At 39.9% G+C, this 16,396-nt stretch overlaps 1 protein-coding gene across 5 annotated transcripts in view; it reads right to left on the bottom strand.

Annotated features, from left to right (window-relative positions):
• PLCB1 (phospholipase C beta 1) overlaps positions 1 to 16,396 on the bottom strand; it is a 425,067-nt gene that overhangs the window by 168,256 nt on the left and 240,415 nt on the right. The gene's annotated exons all lie outside the window — the stretch shown is intronic.

Here is a 16,396-nt window from a genome sequence, read left to right as displayed (position 1 = left end):
GCTGTAGAAATTCCAAGAAATGAGCTCAGTGTTTTTCAAGCGAAGAAAACTGCTTGGTCCTTGGCCTCAAGATGAAACTTATAAAGGCAAAGATAGATGAAAAGAAGCCCTGCATGACTGAATTCAATCCTTTGAATAGGGCCAGTATAATTTGAAAGCTCAGGTTTCCTAAAAGGCAGCATTTTTCAGCCTGGTACAAATACTAAAAAATGGCCAGCAAATAGTATTACTGTGGGACAACAGATTCTGTGTAGAGATCAAATGATTTCAAAACTGACACAACTACATACTGCAGTTTACAGTTCACTCTCATGTGAACCTTTTTCCCCCACTGTTTGCACACATTTAGTGTCTATGATACTTATTAATATTTAATTACTTTTGAATAAGTATCTAAATCTCCACTGACTGACACAAATTAAATGTAGTGTAACAGGTTGATAAGCTTAAGGTGATAAAAAGGGGCATTTTTCATGGATCTCACAGGAAATCCTATACCGACAAGACTATGCTACCACATCTGCTCGTAGGCAATGGAGTTAGTGTATGTTCACCAAATACTTCACAAGGTTTAGGAGAGTATTTTGAAGTACGGCACATTAAATGGAAAGAAACTGCAAGGCTGTCTATCATAAAATTCTGTGCCTCATTAAATACTGGGTATGATGGCAAGTGTTGCAAGAAAACAGACAAAATAATCCCATTTGAGGGTTCTGTAAAGAAGGAATATGATTGTGCTCTGAGACAAAGAAGATTTCATGGGTAAACAAGTTAATGACAGGCCTTCACGTAAGAGGAAAAACAGAAGAGGGATATAAAAATAGTAGTTGCATTCCAGAGATGGCGATCTGAAGGAGAAAGACAAATAAATTGTGTAATTTGTATCTAGCAGAAAAGCTAGAGAAAAGCCCTGAAGACGCTAACTTAGTGCTGGTGTATTACTAGATGGATTACTTTGTCTTTTGTTCACAGGCTGAATGCCACAAAGCTTTGTTTAATTTCTCTGGGAGATGAGAACGCAACTGCTTTTTACTCCCCACCATTTCAAACCCAAACTCACACTGATAAATGCTTCTGCTAACGAGCCTGTCCGGGAAGATCATCATTCTTTCTGAATGCATTGTCTATCTGGTTTCACTCTCACATATTTGTCACTCCTTTTTTCCCTTCTTTGGCTGAACCTCTTGCTCAGTTTCACTCTTGCTGATGAACTGCAATTGTATCAACAAAAGAAGAAAGAAGATAACCTTTTTCCTTCGTATTTATAGTGAACTATAGGATGTCTCTATGATGGATCACACTCTTCTTAGCCTAAGACACTCTTCAGCCATGCATCACAGAGTAAAAAAGAAACATATTTGAAATGGGATGTTTTTCCAAAGCAAATTCAGCAAAGATTCAAATCTTTCCAAAGCAAGATTTTCAGAAGTGCAGTGTAAGTGGCCAGTCTGGCAATGTGAGTAACAATCTGGTCTTCTAAATCACAGGACTTATCTCCAGGTTTTAAAGGCAAGAAATCAGACAGCTCATTCTCTTTGGGTTGCTGGGTTTAGAAGAGTAAAATGTCGAATTCTTCTATTCTGTTTAAGACTCATCTAACAAACTTTGAAGCATGCAGTCCCTTACAGCAATATGTTTTCTGGCCACCATCCAGCACCTGTTAATAAAGGGCATACACTGCATATCCTGGGCTAACTCAGTGTAACCTGCAATGTACTCCACGGATGTAAAATAGATATTTTTATTGTAAGTTCAGCAAAAGGGAGTAATTTTGATGCTAACAGGATTCACAACCTTTTTGACCCCTGCCATGGGTGTATTTGCCCTTTAAGGGTGACAGCTGCATTCCCACTTGTCAGTGACAACTTAGCCCTCAGCTGATGATCTAGGTCTTTTCTTTGGTCCTTAGATCTGAAGCTCCCAGCTACCAAAGCACCCTGTCAGCTCTTCACATTCCTCATGATCAGTTCTGCTCCCTTATTACCACAATTAGCTGCAACCACTACTAAGGAGATGAGCAAAGTACCCTTTCTCAAAATCTTGAAGATTATTGAAGCTCTATGCATCAAATCCCTTTTAAAATTGTCAGCAAGTTTTCCCTAGGAGATGATAAGAAAGCACATGGCAAAAAAAAAAAAAAAGGCAGCAAGACCAAATTTAGCTTCCTTTACGTAAATCGGATTATTTTGATTCTGATAATTCCATTTTGAGGAACGAGACTGAAAGTCTGCTGTTGTTTGGAGCTGCATTTGACATACTGGCTCATGAGCGGACAGATTGGCTTTTGGCGTAAGCTCTTTGCTAGACCGGGGCCTTATTATGAACATATTGAGCTCTTTGAGAGACACTCAGAACAATGACACCTATTGAATATTGATTATAGCCATTTTCTGAACACCTGAGCTTCTGAAGCTCTATCATGTTAGGGAACACATCCATGGGACGCTCAATAAACAGCAAGCTATTGACAGTGCCCACCTAACTTGCCCAAGTTCCCTTCGTAGCGCAATGATTTACGTCTGCTTCGATGTTTTCTGACAAAGGAGCATCCTTTCACCTCTTTTACTCAAAAGGTCTAGGGGTCAGCTTTCTTTTTCCCTTCCACTAAAGTCTAGCACGAGCTTCAGCGCAAGGACCGGAGCTGCCTGAAGACTTACCCTGAAATCCGGTCAGGAAAAACAGTGTTTCTGATGGGACACCTCTGCAGTTAATGGGCTCACAGATTCCCAGAGGGGGATGCAAATTGTGAGCAGAAAAATATAGAGCAGGCGACAAGGATGGTACTGACAGCACAAACAGCTTTAGAATCCATTAAAAATAAGATTAAGCATGTCATGTTGAGCCAAGAGTTGGCCAGAGGACTATCTGCTCATTTGGCAAAAAGTCCTCCCTATTTGCTGTCTTGACAAAACTGTCAAAAGAAAATATACCTTAAATCAATGTGAAACAGAAAATGGAAAAAAATAGCCAGAAACATGGAAAAAGTAATTAAAAAAAGATGATGAAATTTCTACAACATTCATGAATAAAAGCTGAATAATGATGTTTTGTTAGAAACCAGCATCCTGCAGACCGACAGATGAAAATACATTTCAATCAGACTTCCAAAACTTTCTCCTGTTGGATTTTCCTTTCACTACAAATGACAAAAATAATGTTAACTTCAAGGGGCTACTCAGCCATGCTACCAACAATCTCTGTGAAGACTGCTTTCAGCTGTGGCTTGTGTTACTAAAATGTAGCTCTTCACACTGAAATCCCAATTAGTGTGTGCTCTGCACATTGCGCTAAATGCCGCAAATCTTTTAATAGTATCCCCAGGTCTCTAAACTTTCTTCGAAAATTTGCAACACACCATCTGTCTGCAAAAATTCTCTGTTTTTATTACATGGCCATACATATGTATAAAAGGGTGCCATGCAGTTCAGTAAAACTCAAACACTGATTTAAACTTATGAAGGGGCAGCAGGTCAGCCAAGGTTTCACCTCAGATGTAATGCACCACCTTTTTCTCCTGATGCTTCTCCAAACTACAGCATCATCTCTGAAAGCAGCTGTCTCTGATCCCAGACCTACATTAAATAGTAAAAGAATCTGTCCGATACTGAAGATTGTCCTCAGGGTTTAACAGTTACAGGCAACGTGATGGCCAAACTGGGTGACTATCAAAAGACTCAGCCAGTACCTCTGGGTTGCTAAAACAGTTGTGCCATGAAAGTATAGGAAATTTTTTGGTGTTTGAAGACTTTGGTTTACAATGCAAAAAATCTAAAGGAGTCATTATAGACTCCACTACACGTATAGACTACATACAGTACATACTACATTATCTAGACAACATTCACTCCTGTGCATGCAGACTGCCATACACTCCCTGCCTCCAGATACCAAATAATTTTTTCACGAATCTCATATAGTAAAAAAAGTCTTTAAATTGTCAATTAAATACTTCAGTCCTACTGAAGCTAGAGTTACAAAATAGATCCCAAAGCCTCCAAAAAGCAGATGTCTAAAAAAATGCAAAAAACCCCAAAAACCTCACAACCCCGCAAAAAAACCCCAAACCCCACCAAACCATACACACAGACTCCGTGTTTATCAGCTATTTTCATGACTTCTGTCAATCTGACTTGTGATTTCCAAACGCTTTGTGTTTCTGGTACTAAAAATATGTCACACTCCTTACTTTAAATGACTGTATTTAATGAAGCAAAAGTTTATTTCAGCAAAGCATGGCTGGACAGAACTGTACATTTTGTTGTAGATTTTTAAACTGTATTACATATCTATACAGGTACTTCAGAATTTGTTAGACTCTATATCATAATCCCAAATTGTTCTGTTTGTGTCCTGATAGCTTCAAGACTGGAGCGGTTCAAAAAATTTGCAACAGAATTTCATCTTAGTTCCTCACCCATCAGAGTAAGATCTCCAAACATTCAAAATGGCATTTATATATTTCTAGCTCTTTATGTATCCCAGGAGAGGAGAGAAGGGGCGAAAAGCAGCATAATCAGATAGTTACATGTGCAAAGACTTTTCCAGGAAACATGCAAGTTTGTGCTTAAATTAAATGATGAACCTTGCTAAAATAGGACCTTACACTGTGACTGTCAAAGGCAAAACTCCCACAGATTTTCTTCAAATAGAACAAAGCCTTGTCTTCAGGAATGCCTTAGCACAGAGCGTTTATCAACAAAAATGTATATACACACATACACATAGCATGCATATATCAAATATTTGACCCAGATTTCAAAATACTAGATCTTAACACTTTAAGCACCAGGTAAGTAGCTGTAGTGGGGTCAGCATGAATCAGAAACACAAGTGTTTCTTAAAATCAGACCACTTACCCCTATGGCTAGCTAAGGACTTCAGCAAACTTCCCAAGCCCCAGCTCTGCTGACCTGAACCAACTGAACTCCGCAGTGCACGATGCTCAGCACAGAAGACCAAATACAGGTCAGAATAGCTTTCTAACACTCTGTCAAAATGATTTTGTACCACCTGTGGCAGCTAAAGCATACAGATCTGGTCTGTAAGACCTCTTGGGTCCACGCTGATACTTAAGAGTGGCTTCTTATCTTTGTCTCTACAGGTTAAGCATCTCATCTTGCCCAGTCACTCCATCTGCAACTACAGCCAAGCAAGAAGTGAAGCCCCTCCCTAGACAGATATTTCCCCACCTGTGTCAGAGAGGAATAAATCACCCACCTGACAGTCTGTGCTCAAGTACATGAGGTGCAGGTGCAAGCGGTGTACTGCAGAAGTCCAGCTTCTGGGGGAGAGACAATCCCACAGCAAGTGTCACACCCCAAATCTCTCCGCGCAAAGGGAGCATCACTCTGCATTGCCTCTTACGCAGCTGTGAACTGCTGCCGTGCACCAGTGTGACCCTCACAAACAAAATGCTCTTGGCTAACTGGGTTAAACATACTGTTAACAATCTCGACACAGATAGCAAAGCTGGTTCAAATACCCTTTCTGTCACACATCACCTAGCAACAGTACAGGACTAAGAACTTCCCATCACGTGGATTGACAGACTCATCCTTCAAAGAAATGCGTCTTTCTCTCCTTCCTTTGTTGAGACCAAAGCCAAAACTATCAATAGTTGATTGTTCAGCAATCCCTTTCACCGATTAAAGAAAATGTCCACACATGGGAATCACACCTACAACACTCAATGACAAGATTTTGTCTGTCTTCGTTAATGACAGTCATGTGAAATGAATATACTCCAATTACTACATCAAAGATACTCAAAACAGTGTTCTCCAAACTCTCTCTTCTATTATTACACAGAATTCACAGGAAGTTTGATACTTAAACATATTCAATTATATCACCAAGACATTCTTACCAAATTCATTATCATTAAACCAGAAATACATTTAGTCCAATAAAGATAAAAACTGCACAATGGCTTTTAATATAAATACACCTTCATGCATTTCACACAAGTGTATCAGATCAATATATGGCCAAAATACTTGCAAATACTTCTTCTGTGAAATTTGTTCTCATTTCTACGTTTTCAGAATGGATTCCAAATTTTGCATGACATCACCGTAGCGACCTATGCACAGAAACAGAGCCAACACCTTGTTTAAACCTCTCAGCCTTCAAGATACCATTTTTGTGCACATTAAGTCAGTGTGTACAAAACCAAAGGATGTTTCTTAAAAAATATCTCTCAATAATCTAAACCAGACTTAAGTTGCTCATCTGCTCAGTTAATATGGTGGAATATTTCTAGCATATAACACAGTATTAGGTAAAAGGAGTCAGAAATGCTTTAGATGAAGGGTCAGTCCCTGAAGAAGGAGATCAGAGATGCCCACTGCCTTCTAGGACAGATCTTGCTTGGTACCTGCAGCAACAGTGCATGCCTCAGATGCAACTAAAATCCAAGAGCTATTATTCCCATGGAAATTATCAGGGATGAAAGGATACCATAAATCATACATCAAACAGTCAGTCCTGACTAACTCTCTCTGTGAAACAACAACTGGTTTTAGCAATTCCATGCTTGAAGTGAGAACATCAATACATCCCGTTTACCAGGAGCAGGTTATGAAAAATAATAAAGCTACTTCTTTTTCTATTATGTAAAACTTTTGAAGAAGACAGATTATGTGCCAGCAAAATGCATGCTTTTCTTCAGTAGAAAAATAAGAGGTAAGCTGACTTATACCTGTACAAACGATATTTTACTTTGGAGAGGTCTCTGTCAATACGCATTTCCAAATACAATTCTGTGTTCTGAAAATGCTAGATGAATTCAGAGATTTCATTCTGACTTTCTACAATAACCACAGTTACTTAAAACCATAAAATTTTGATAATACTTACAAACACCCAAAAAAATAGTTGAGTATTATGTCAGCAACCGGGTCAAGAGGAAAGAACGCATCCGTAGCAAGTTTGCAGCCGACACCAAGCTGGGGGGAGCAGCTGATGTGCTGGAAAGCAAGGCTGATGTGTTCCTTCCAACCTAAAATTTTCTACAACACTATGATTTCTGTACCAGATGTAACCACCTGTGTCACAAGAACCTACCGGAGACGATACTGTGCACTTTCTGATACATACTCAGCGCCAGCTTTGCCAAAGATGGAATTTCTCCTTACAGTACAGAATCAGACTGACTTCTGGGGGAAAGGGAGGGATATACCCAAATGATGTCAACTTCAATGCTGTATTCAGTGAAAACAAGATTTTATATAACAACCAAAGAGAATGAATTGTATGTGCTAAGGAAAAGCCTGTAGACAAAAATAGGGCCACCTCCTTCCACTTTTTCTGACCTTTCTCACAGTTCAAGTGATCCAAATCCAGCTTCCCTGGGTCTCTCATGACAGAACATTAAGCAAATATTCAGCCTACATATTTGTTTCGTTCTCTTTCTAAACGTCCATATCTCTTGGAATTTTTTTTAGGTTCATGGTATTTTATTTTTAAAATGGTTGCAAGGCTGTGTTCTAACAAAAACCAAGTGACAGTATAAACTATCTAAGTAAAATCAGATCAAATGTGGTATTTTTCAGTCCTTTTCGATGTGGTTGTGATTAACACGAAAGTACTTTATATCTCACAGTGTACATCTTAATTTAAATGACAATTTAAAAAAGGTGAAATACCTAGAAGCTACAACCATGCACAACCTTCATCTAGATGTTTTCTAACTCGCTAACATTTCTATCAATTTTTATTAGCTGCAGATGGTCCATTATTTTTAAAATGACCTTTAAACACACACATTTCCTTTCACTGCCTTTTCTTTCTCAAAATACTTCGAGATTTTCCTCAATATAATTATAAGGGAAGAGATGAAGAGATAACGGAGAAAAGAAACTTCTCTCATTTTCATGTTACTTTTGTTAACTCATTTTCTTTGGTCTGTATGAGACTATTGGAACTATAAAAAGTCTTAGAATGAAATGATTTCTACAGCAGGTCACACAGCATGTAAGGGCAGGAACAGCTGGAACAGCAGCTTAATTTTCACTTATCTATAAATTTCTTATGCATTGTTCTTCCAATTCTGAATTGCTGCATAGAGTTATTTTAACAGAGTTACTTCAGAGGTTGAGGTACAATCAGCTATTCATTTATACATCATTTTTAAAAATCTAAGATGCTTGGAATGAGCTGAATGAGAGGTATTGCTTTAATGCCCACTACGCTTTTTGGAATGCTCCATAAGGGCTGGAGTATGATCACTTGCATTTTAATACTTTTTTTTATCTCATGGAAGTATGCACATCCAGACAGACTGTAATGCTGAATGCACCAACTACCCACCCTGTATAAAAATAACAGAAGAAACACAGAAAGCTATAACTGAAAACATCTGACTAACGAGCTGTTTATTATTGCAACATTTCAGTCACACTCATCAGGAGAAAAAGAGATGCTCTACTTGGCCACATGGGCAGTATTCTGTTCTTTCTTACCTGTTTGAGACACGTCTTGCTATAATTTTTTTCAATTACACAGTCATGTGGGATGCTTACTGGTAAAGGTTTCAATTTACCTGATCTTAATTATTGTAAACACTCACTATTCCCATTACCTTTAAGGATTTAATTCTAGAAAACGCATTTGCAGCATAGCAAAGAAAAATAAACCGTTTCAATGATGATGCAGCAACAACCCTCATTTCTTCCTTCTTGGGCTATACTAGATACTCAGCTCCCACAAATCAGACTGCGAGCTTCCAACAGACTCTTAATGGTACAACTATTTAACTATTGACTGCCAACAAGTTCTCATGCGCTGTCACTTGACACAAAACCTTCACTACTTCTTACTACATATCAGTAACACTAATTCAGAAGTAGAAATATATTTAGACTCTTGACATTTGAAAATTGGTGCATGATTAGCCAGCACAGATGAACTTCTTTCCTGCAGATCTCAGCAGAGGTGTCCCGGCTCATGGTGACTGTCCAGCTCAATGCGCATTAGAGCCAGGGTACCACAAAGGTGAGGGAGTGCTCATTAGCTGAATGGTGCCTTGACTCTGAAAATGTAACTACAACCATAAAATCAGCTAAAAAAGCACACGGCAAAATCATACAGCAGATGCCACTGCTTGGGATGGTAAAGTTAAAAGAGAAGAAGTAATGTACAATCAAAACAAATTATTGAAGACTGCTCTTTAAAAGTTGGTTGGTTTCAATTTACTCCAGAAAGAATGATCTTCTGTAAGTACATTTTAACTTGTTATATGAATATCTAAGAGAAAAAGACTAGAAACTGATTCCCATTTTAGAAGACAACATGACTACTGAAAAAAAGAAGTAAAATGTATGACGAGTATGAATAAGAACTACAAATACATTTTTTTGGCTGAGGGGAGAGAAAATAATGAATAAATACAGAAACTGGATTTCGGTGGTTAATTTTACTAACTGTGAAAGCACAGGAAATGTGTTCAGTCATTGCTAGGAAAAGAACAGCCACACACTAATGACTTTGACAATCAGTTGCAGAGAGAAGGGATGCCATGGACATTATTTTAAGCAGTTGGTTTTGTACTCTATGGTTTTCAGAAATAATCAATGAAAGGGATATAAAAAGGGTGGCTGGACTGATCTGAGATCAGACTCGAAGAAGAACATAACACATCAACTTGGAGAACAGTCCTGACGGAAATCCTGAGTACAAGATATGTCTGAGCAGCCAAACAATGTGAGAACACCAAGATAAGGATGATGGAAAATCAGTCCAAGACGAAAGTAATGGAAATGGTCACAAAAGAAAATGAACTATTTGTCATGAGGTCCACATGAAGAAAAACCCAGATCCAGACATTTGGTGCAGTGAGCAACTTTGTGCATCTGAATTATTCACGTTATAGAACCAAACTTCACTCCTAAATACATGTCTCTGCCTGTACATCTGCAGACACAGAGTATTAGGACAAGCACATTTAGAAGTAGTGTCAGCAGTAAGCGTCAGCAGTAACACCCAACTTGGTCCTTCAAGCTTCTCCATTTCTATTAGTGTCTCTTATGGTTCCTAGGAAAACCAAGAGGGGCAATATCTGTTGCTCTTTAAGAAACAGACAATACTCAGTGAGCACCTCTTCAGTTAAAAACATAACGGCATCCTTGATATCCATCAATAGCTCTTTCCCACGGTGGAAATAATCAAATGGCACTTTGGGAAAGTGCGAGGAGCCAAAGGATATTTGTCACCTCAAAACCTCGCACGATTTTGTGAACTTTCAAACCTCTGTCTCAGTACAAATACCAGCTGGTACACTGAAATGAAGAGATAACTGGAATTCTGCATTAACTCACATCCTTAACAACTCTCCTCACTTCAAAGAGGTTAACCTGGATTTACAGTAGTTGAGAAAGGGTAATAATTGGCAGAGGAAGTTTAACAGTTATTAATTATTTTTAAATGTGCCTTGTACAAACCATGGCAGCTTGCAAAGAATTCAATTTCTTACATTTAGAAGGTGGATCAGCACTTCTCGTCCTAATATCACTTGCTAAGTGCCACAGAGACTTCTAGTTATCCAAGAATTTAATGAACTACATCCAACAATTTAAGTCTGTTTCATTTAGATAAGAGGCTTTCCTACTTAAAGGATAAAACAGCCTTCAAAGCAGTGGAAAAAACCCCCACATTTTGGTGCATATAAACTATCCAAGTAGTTAGTTAATTCTAAAAATCACATTTTAGCTGGCGGAAGTCAAGTAAATGGGCTTGGCACGCAGACTAATGACAGCACAAGCGCACTAGAAGCTGGAAAGTCTTGCAAAAAGTCCAGGCCACACTTTGTGCTCCCCCCTTTGCTGTGTTCCCCAAGGATCCTCAGTGGAGTGTTTGACTGAGCTAAACTACGCACTCCAGGGTCTGACTAAAATATTTCTGAAAGGTTATGAAGTCCAGTGCTTTTTGAAAAGGGAATTAAAAATATTTCATGCACATAAGATTATGGCACTAAGGGTACACTTTATGCAGCTGGATCCTTTCCATCACATCCTTGGAAAAACAAATAGTTACACTGCACACAATCTGGAAAGGAACATTCTGCAAGTATGAGAATATCGTATATGTCACTTCCCCAAAACAACATCATTTGACACAATGGGTTTTAAGTACAATTTGCATAAAGACGTATCTTAAGTGGACACTAACTTCAAGACAGAATTTAGTAGCTTCTCTAAAATGATTCTGTTGTTGGAGCTAGATTTTCAGCTATTTTAAAAAAGTAGCCTGGTGCTTATGCAGTATTTTATACATTTTTTTTTTTATTCAGTCATATCAGACAAATCAAATTGCATAAAGCATTTGCCCTCAGAAAACATTAGTGAAAGACCCTGGTCCTTTTGACGTGATGAACCAGTCTGTAATATCAGACCACACTCACTCATGACATGAATGCTAGTCTGCAGATGATTTAACGTGATATTTAAATATATTAAATCACGTAACATGTGGCCTTTGCTCTGGAAGACCTCTGTGTTGCTCTGGAAGACGTCTGTGTTTCTGAAACACTCTTTTGTCTCTCCAGCTAAGGTGGGGACTTGTCGTACTTGCAGTGCAAAGCCAATTTCAACAATGATCAAACGCCAGCAAGGAGCAGGAGACAGAAGACTGGCTGAAAGTGCAGCAATTGTTGGAAGATTGATGAAGCCAGGGTTTAGGCTAAAGCTGAAAGGATTTCAGGGGTTTGGATGAGACTGTCAGGGAACGAGATGCACGATTAAATCCGTGATGCTGCAACTTGCTAAAACTGGTTATCCAGAAACACACACAACTCCTTCTCTGTGCAAGAGGCTGTAGGATCAAGCAAAGACACCTTGACCCTGACCTCCAACAGTAATCGTAATTTGGCTCCACCACACAGTTCTTACGTTGTACAGCACACATTACTATACTTTGCATTTCTTGAGGGTTTTTTCCCCTCCCTTTTTCCCTATCCTTTAACAGGAAATAATGAAACAAACACAAAACTTGGACATCTCTTGTGATAACGGAGGTCAAAAATGCTGAATTTCAGTGTCTTCACTTCCTCCCTCTGTAAATTGAGTTTTTCTCTCCTTCACCGCTCTTAACGTCTGCTGAATTTCATTTTACTTCTATTCACATCAACAGTTCTTGCCTCACTGAAAGTGTTAACACAGTAGAAGTCTTTTTTTCTTCAAATCATTTTTAGAAAGAGAAACAAATGTATGCTTCATGCTTAAACATCTAAACCGATTCTGAAGTGACGAAGCATATAACCTCACTGCATTAATGGGAACAGAGTTAAGACTGTCCCTTTCTGGCATGATTATGTAGCCGAGGATGCTGCTTTGAAAAGCCAGAAGAGCCCAGCCCCATATTGGCTGAGAGTAGGAGTACATCTTGCAATAGAAGATGGCGCAATGCCCTTTATGTATTTATACCTTCTGAAATTTAAATGCATCAAGATACAGCTGGCTAATAATTCTGTCAGGATGGTAGTGCTTCCCACTGACCGTGTCTGAGGCCCTCTCATTGTGCAAGGAGTTTGGGAGGGGATGCTGCGGTTTATCCATCCCCCACCAAGCAGCTGGGAGGGGGTGTGTGTCATGTCAGATACGGCTGTATATAAATGTACTTATTTCTTTATCCTCTCCTCCCCCCATGCAGCCTTTCCTTCCAGTGTTGTCACTGTTTTCTCCTCTCCAGTGGTGGAGGCATTACTGTATCATTTCTCTTTCTAGCTTTCAGTGTATAACGTCTCCAAAGATGACACAGAGGTGACATCTGTATGCCCCTGCTGAGGCAGAAGTAACATGTCTTAGGTCTGCTAAACATTTAAGTACCCTTTGAAGATTTATGAAGGTGACAATTTCAACTCTGTGGAGACATATACGACTGCTGAACGTGGTGTATATAGGAAACTACGGAGCAAGTGCTCCGCCGGTGTGAAATAACGGCATCTGTTTGCCCCAGGTTAGGGACTCACACCATTTCAATATTGAATTGCACACTTGAACTGCTCTGGTCTAGCCTTATTATTGCCCATAAATAGATCCGAAAGGCTAACGCGGTGCACTGCATTTCTAGTCTTTGAAATGTGTATGCAATACACAATATTACCATGCTGGCTCACAGCATATCAGAAAAAGCTTGGAGTTTCGTTTTTTTTTGTATACTTACATAAAGTTTATGGAAGCTTTCTGTGATTTTCTGTTACACTTAACTTTTCAAGGGACACTTCCAGAAAACTGAATCTCAACAGCACTTTGAAAAACTCTTCTCAGCCTGTGAAACCAGATCTCTACAGCAGTGTTGCTAACAAGGCTACCTGGAATGACAGAGACTCCCAACCACTGACACATGCAAAATAGGTGACTTACACCACATACTAAACAAACTACCTACAGATAAAAATCTTGTGTGTAATGGACTGATATTATAAATAGAGATCAATAGTGCCTGGAGTCAGCCTGAAAGCTTCAATTAATGACTCTCCAAAACAGCCGTAACACAAGGCCACGTAACACATGCTGGCACCTACCTGAGACTACAGACCGTGAGCAATGCAGGGTCAAAGTCCTCCAGGGACCTTTTTTCCCTTTTCCATACCATCTAGACACTTAAATAGGTTAGGGTTTTTTTCATTTGTTCAGCTGGCTTTTTTGCAAAAAGGACCCAAATTAATGTCTTCAGCAATCTGGAATCCTTTGAGAACACTGTATATTAGTTTTATATATATATAAAAAATAAAATATATACATATGTATATGTATATAACATAATTTATATTGGTAACATGATCTGTTTTTAATCTTTATACACTATAGTGGTGCTTGTGGCACCTGCCCCTTTCTGTGACTATTTGAAAGTGGCTACTTGCTGTGCAAGCAGAAGTAACAACAGGGAGTAAATTCTCAGCAAATTTTTAAATGCCTATTTTGATACTGGTTTGAATCCTGCCTTATAACTAAGCTTCTAGAAGAAGGGAACAACAATACTTTTTGAAAGAGGGCTAAACGTAACATTGGGAAACTTACTATTTGGGCAGGACAAGAAGTACAGCCTTCCATTGGAAAAATACTATGTCCGATAAAACAAATGGTGAATGGAAGTATGCCTAAGCAAAATTCTGGGCAGAATTCCCAGAAGAAATTTATTTTTGGCTTATCAAGTTTCTAATCTGAAACTAGGCTACTGAATAGGTATAAATCGTCTGAACGGTATGAAACTCACTACAGAGACAGAAACTTCTAGACCGCAATGGATGTCATCTACCCAGATATCTGACCTACTGAGCCCTTTAAATGCAATTCTAATGAGATACTACAGTAGCTGGCCAAAATCAGAATTGTATTAATGTTTCAGATAGATTTAAAAAAAATTTTAAAACCACAGTGAAACAAAATCACCACCCCAACCTACCATCGCTGCTGTTTTCAGTATTAAGACAAAGAACAGAGAAATTGAAATTATAGTGGAGAAAATTTAAATTACAGAAAGTTAGGACAATTCACACAAAGAAACTTACTACTGCCCCCAAACCAGCCTGCTATAGCCTATTATTTTGATAGAACCCTTAGCAAACACATCTTAATGTCACATACTTCATTTCTTGATGTTCTCCATTATTTAGCACCATCAGGCAGGTTACAGCCGAATCTGATACACCTTTCCTCCGCTACCCCTAAATAAAATGGAATTTCCATGTTCTTCATTTTATCTTTGTTCAGCTGTCAAACTCCAGAAACTTCATCTTTTTTTTTTTTTTTTTTGATACCATACCTGGCTGTTTATTCTCTGAAAACAAGTGTAGTCTGATTCAGCTGTCTAAAGAGCAATTGCATGCAATACCAACGTCACTCCTTCCAACACCTGCAGGATCAACTCTCCCGATAAACGTCCCATAATCCAGGAGAAAGCAGTTAATGACCTGCTATGCCACCTAGACACTTACAAGTCTATGGGGCCAGATGGGATCCACCCAAGAGTGCTGAGGGAACTGGCGGAGGAGCTGGCCAAGCCACTCTCCATCATCTATCAGCAGTCCTGGCTACGAGGGGAGGTCCCAGATGACTGGAGGATCACCAGTGTGACGCCCATCTACAAGAAAGGCTGAGTGGTTCATCTTGAGTGTGCCCATCGGGCATGTGAAGGACAACCAGGGGATCAGGCCCAGCCAGCATGGGTTCATGAAAGGCAGGTCCTGCTTGACCAAGCTGATTTCCTTCTATGACGAGGTGACCCACCTAGTGGATGTTTACTATCTGAACTTTAGTAAGGCCTTCGACACTGTTTCCTACAGCATCCTCCTGGAGAAACTAGCTGCCCATGGTTTAGATGGGTGTACTCTTCGCTGGACAAAGAACCGGCTGGACAGCCGAGCCCAGAGAGTTGTGGTGAATAGAATTAAATCCAGTTGGTGACCCGTCACAAGTAATGTTCTGCAGGGCTCAGTTTTGGGTTTGGTCTTGTTTAACAGCTTTATCAATGATGTGGATGAGGGGATTGAGTGCTTCCTCAGAAAGTTTGCAGATGACACCAAGCTGGGTGGGAGTGTTGATCTGCTTGAGGGTAGGAAGGCTCTGCAGAAGGATCTGGACAGACTGTATTGATGGGCCGAGGCCAGCTGTATGAGGTTTAACAAAGCCAAGTGCCGGGTCCTGCACCTGGGTCACAACAACCCCATGCAATGCTACAGGCTTGGGGAGGACTGGGTGGAAAGCTGCCCAGCTGCAAAGGACCTGGGGGTGTTGGTCAACAGCCAGCTGAACATGAGCCAGCATTGTGCCCACGTGGCCAAGCATCCTGGCTTGTATCAGGAACAGTGTGGCCAGCAGGAGCAGGGAGATGATCGTGCCCCTGTCCTCAGCACTGGTGAGGCCGCACCTCAAGTACTGTGTTCAGTTTTGGGCCTCTCACTACAAGAAAGACATTGAGGTGCTGGACCATGTACAGAGAAGCGCAATGAGGCTGGTGAAGGGTCTAGAGAACGTGTCTTATGAGGAGCGGCTGAGGGAACTGGGGTTGTTTAGTCTGGAGAAGGGGAGTCTGAGGGGGCACGTTATTGCTCTCTACCACTACCTGAAAGGAGGTTGTAGTGAGGCAGGTGTTGGTCTCTTCTCCCAAGGAACTAGCAATAGGATGAGATGAAATTGCCTCAAGTTGTGTCAGGGGAGGTTTAGATTAGATATTAGGAAAAATTTCTTTACTGAAAGAGTGGTCAGGCATTGGAACGGGCTGCCCAGGGAAGTGGTGGAGTCACCATCCCTGGAGGTGTTCAAGAAATGTGTAGATATGGCACTTTGGTGTATGGTTTAGCAGGCATGGTGGTGCTGGGTTGACGGTTGGACTTGATGATCTTAGAGGTCTTTTCCAACCTTAACAATTCTATGATTTTATGACAATTTGTAAGGCTGCT

This window comes from Opisthocomus hoazin, chromosome 2, assembly GCF_030867145.1.
Source record: "Opisthocomus hoazin isolate bOpiHoa1 chromosome 2, bOpiHoa1.hap1, whole genome shotgun sequence".
Lineage (NCBI taxonomy): Eukaryota > Metazoa > Chordata > Aves > Opisthocomiformes > Opisthocomidae > Opisthocomus > Opisthocomus hoazin.
This window is presented reverse-complemented; position numbering and strand designations above follow the sequence as displayed.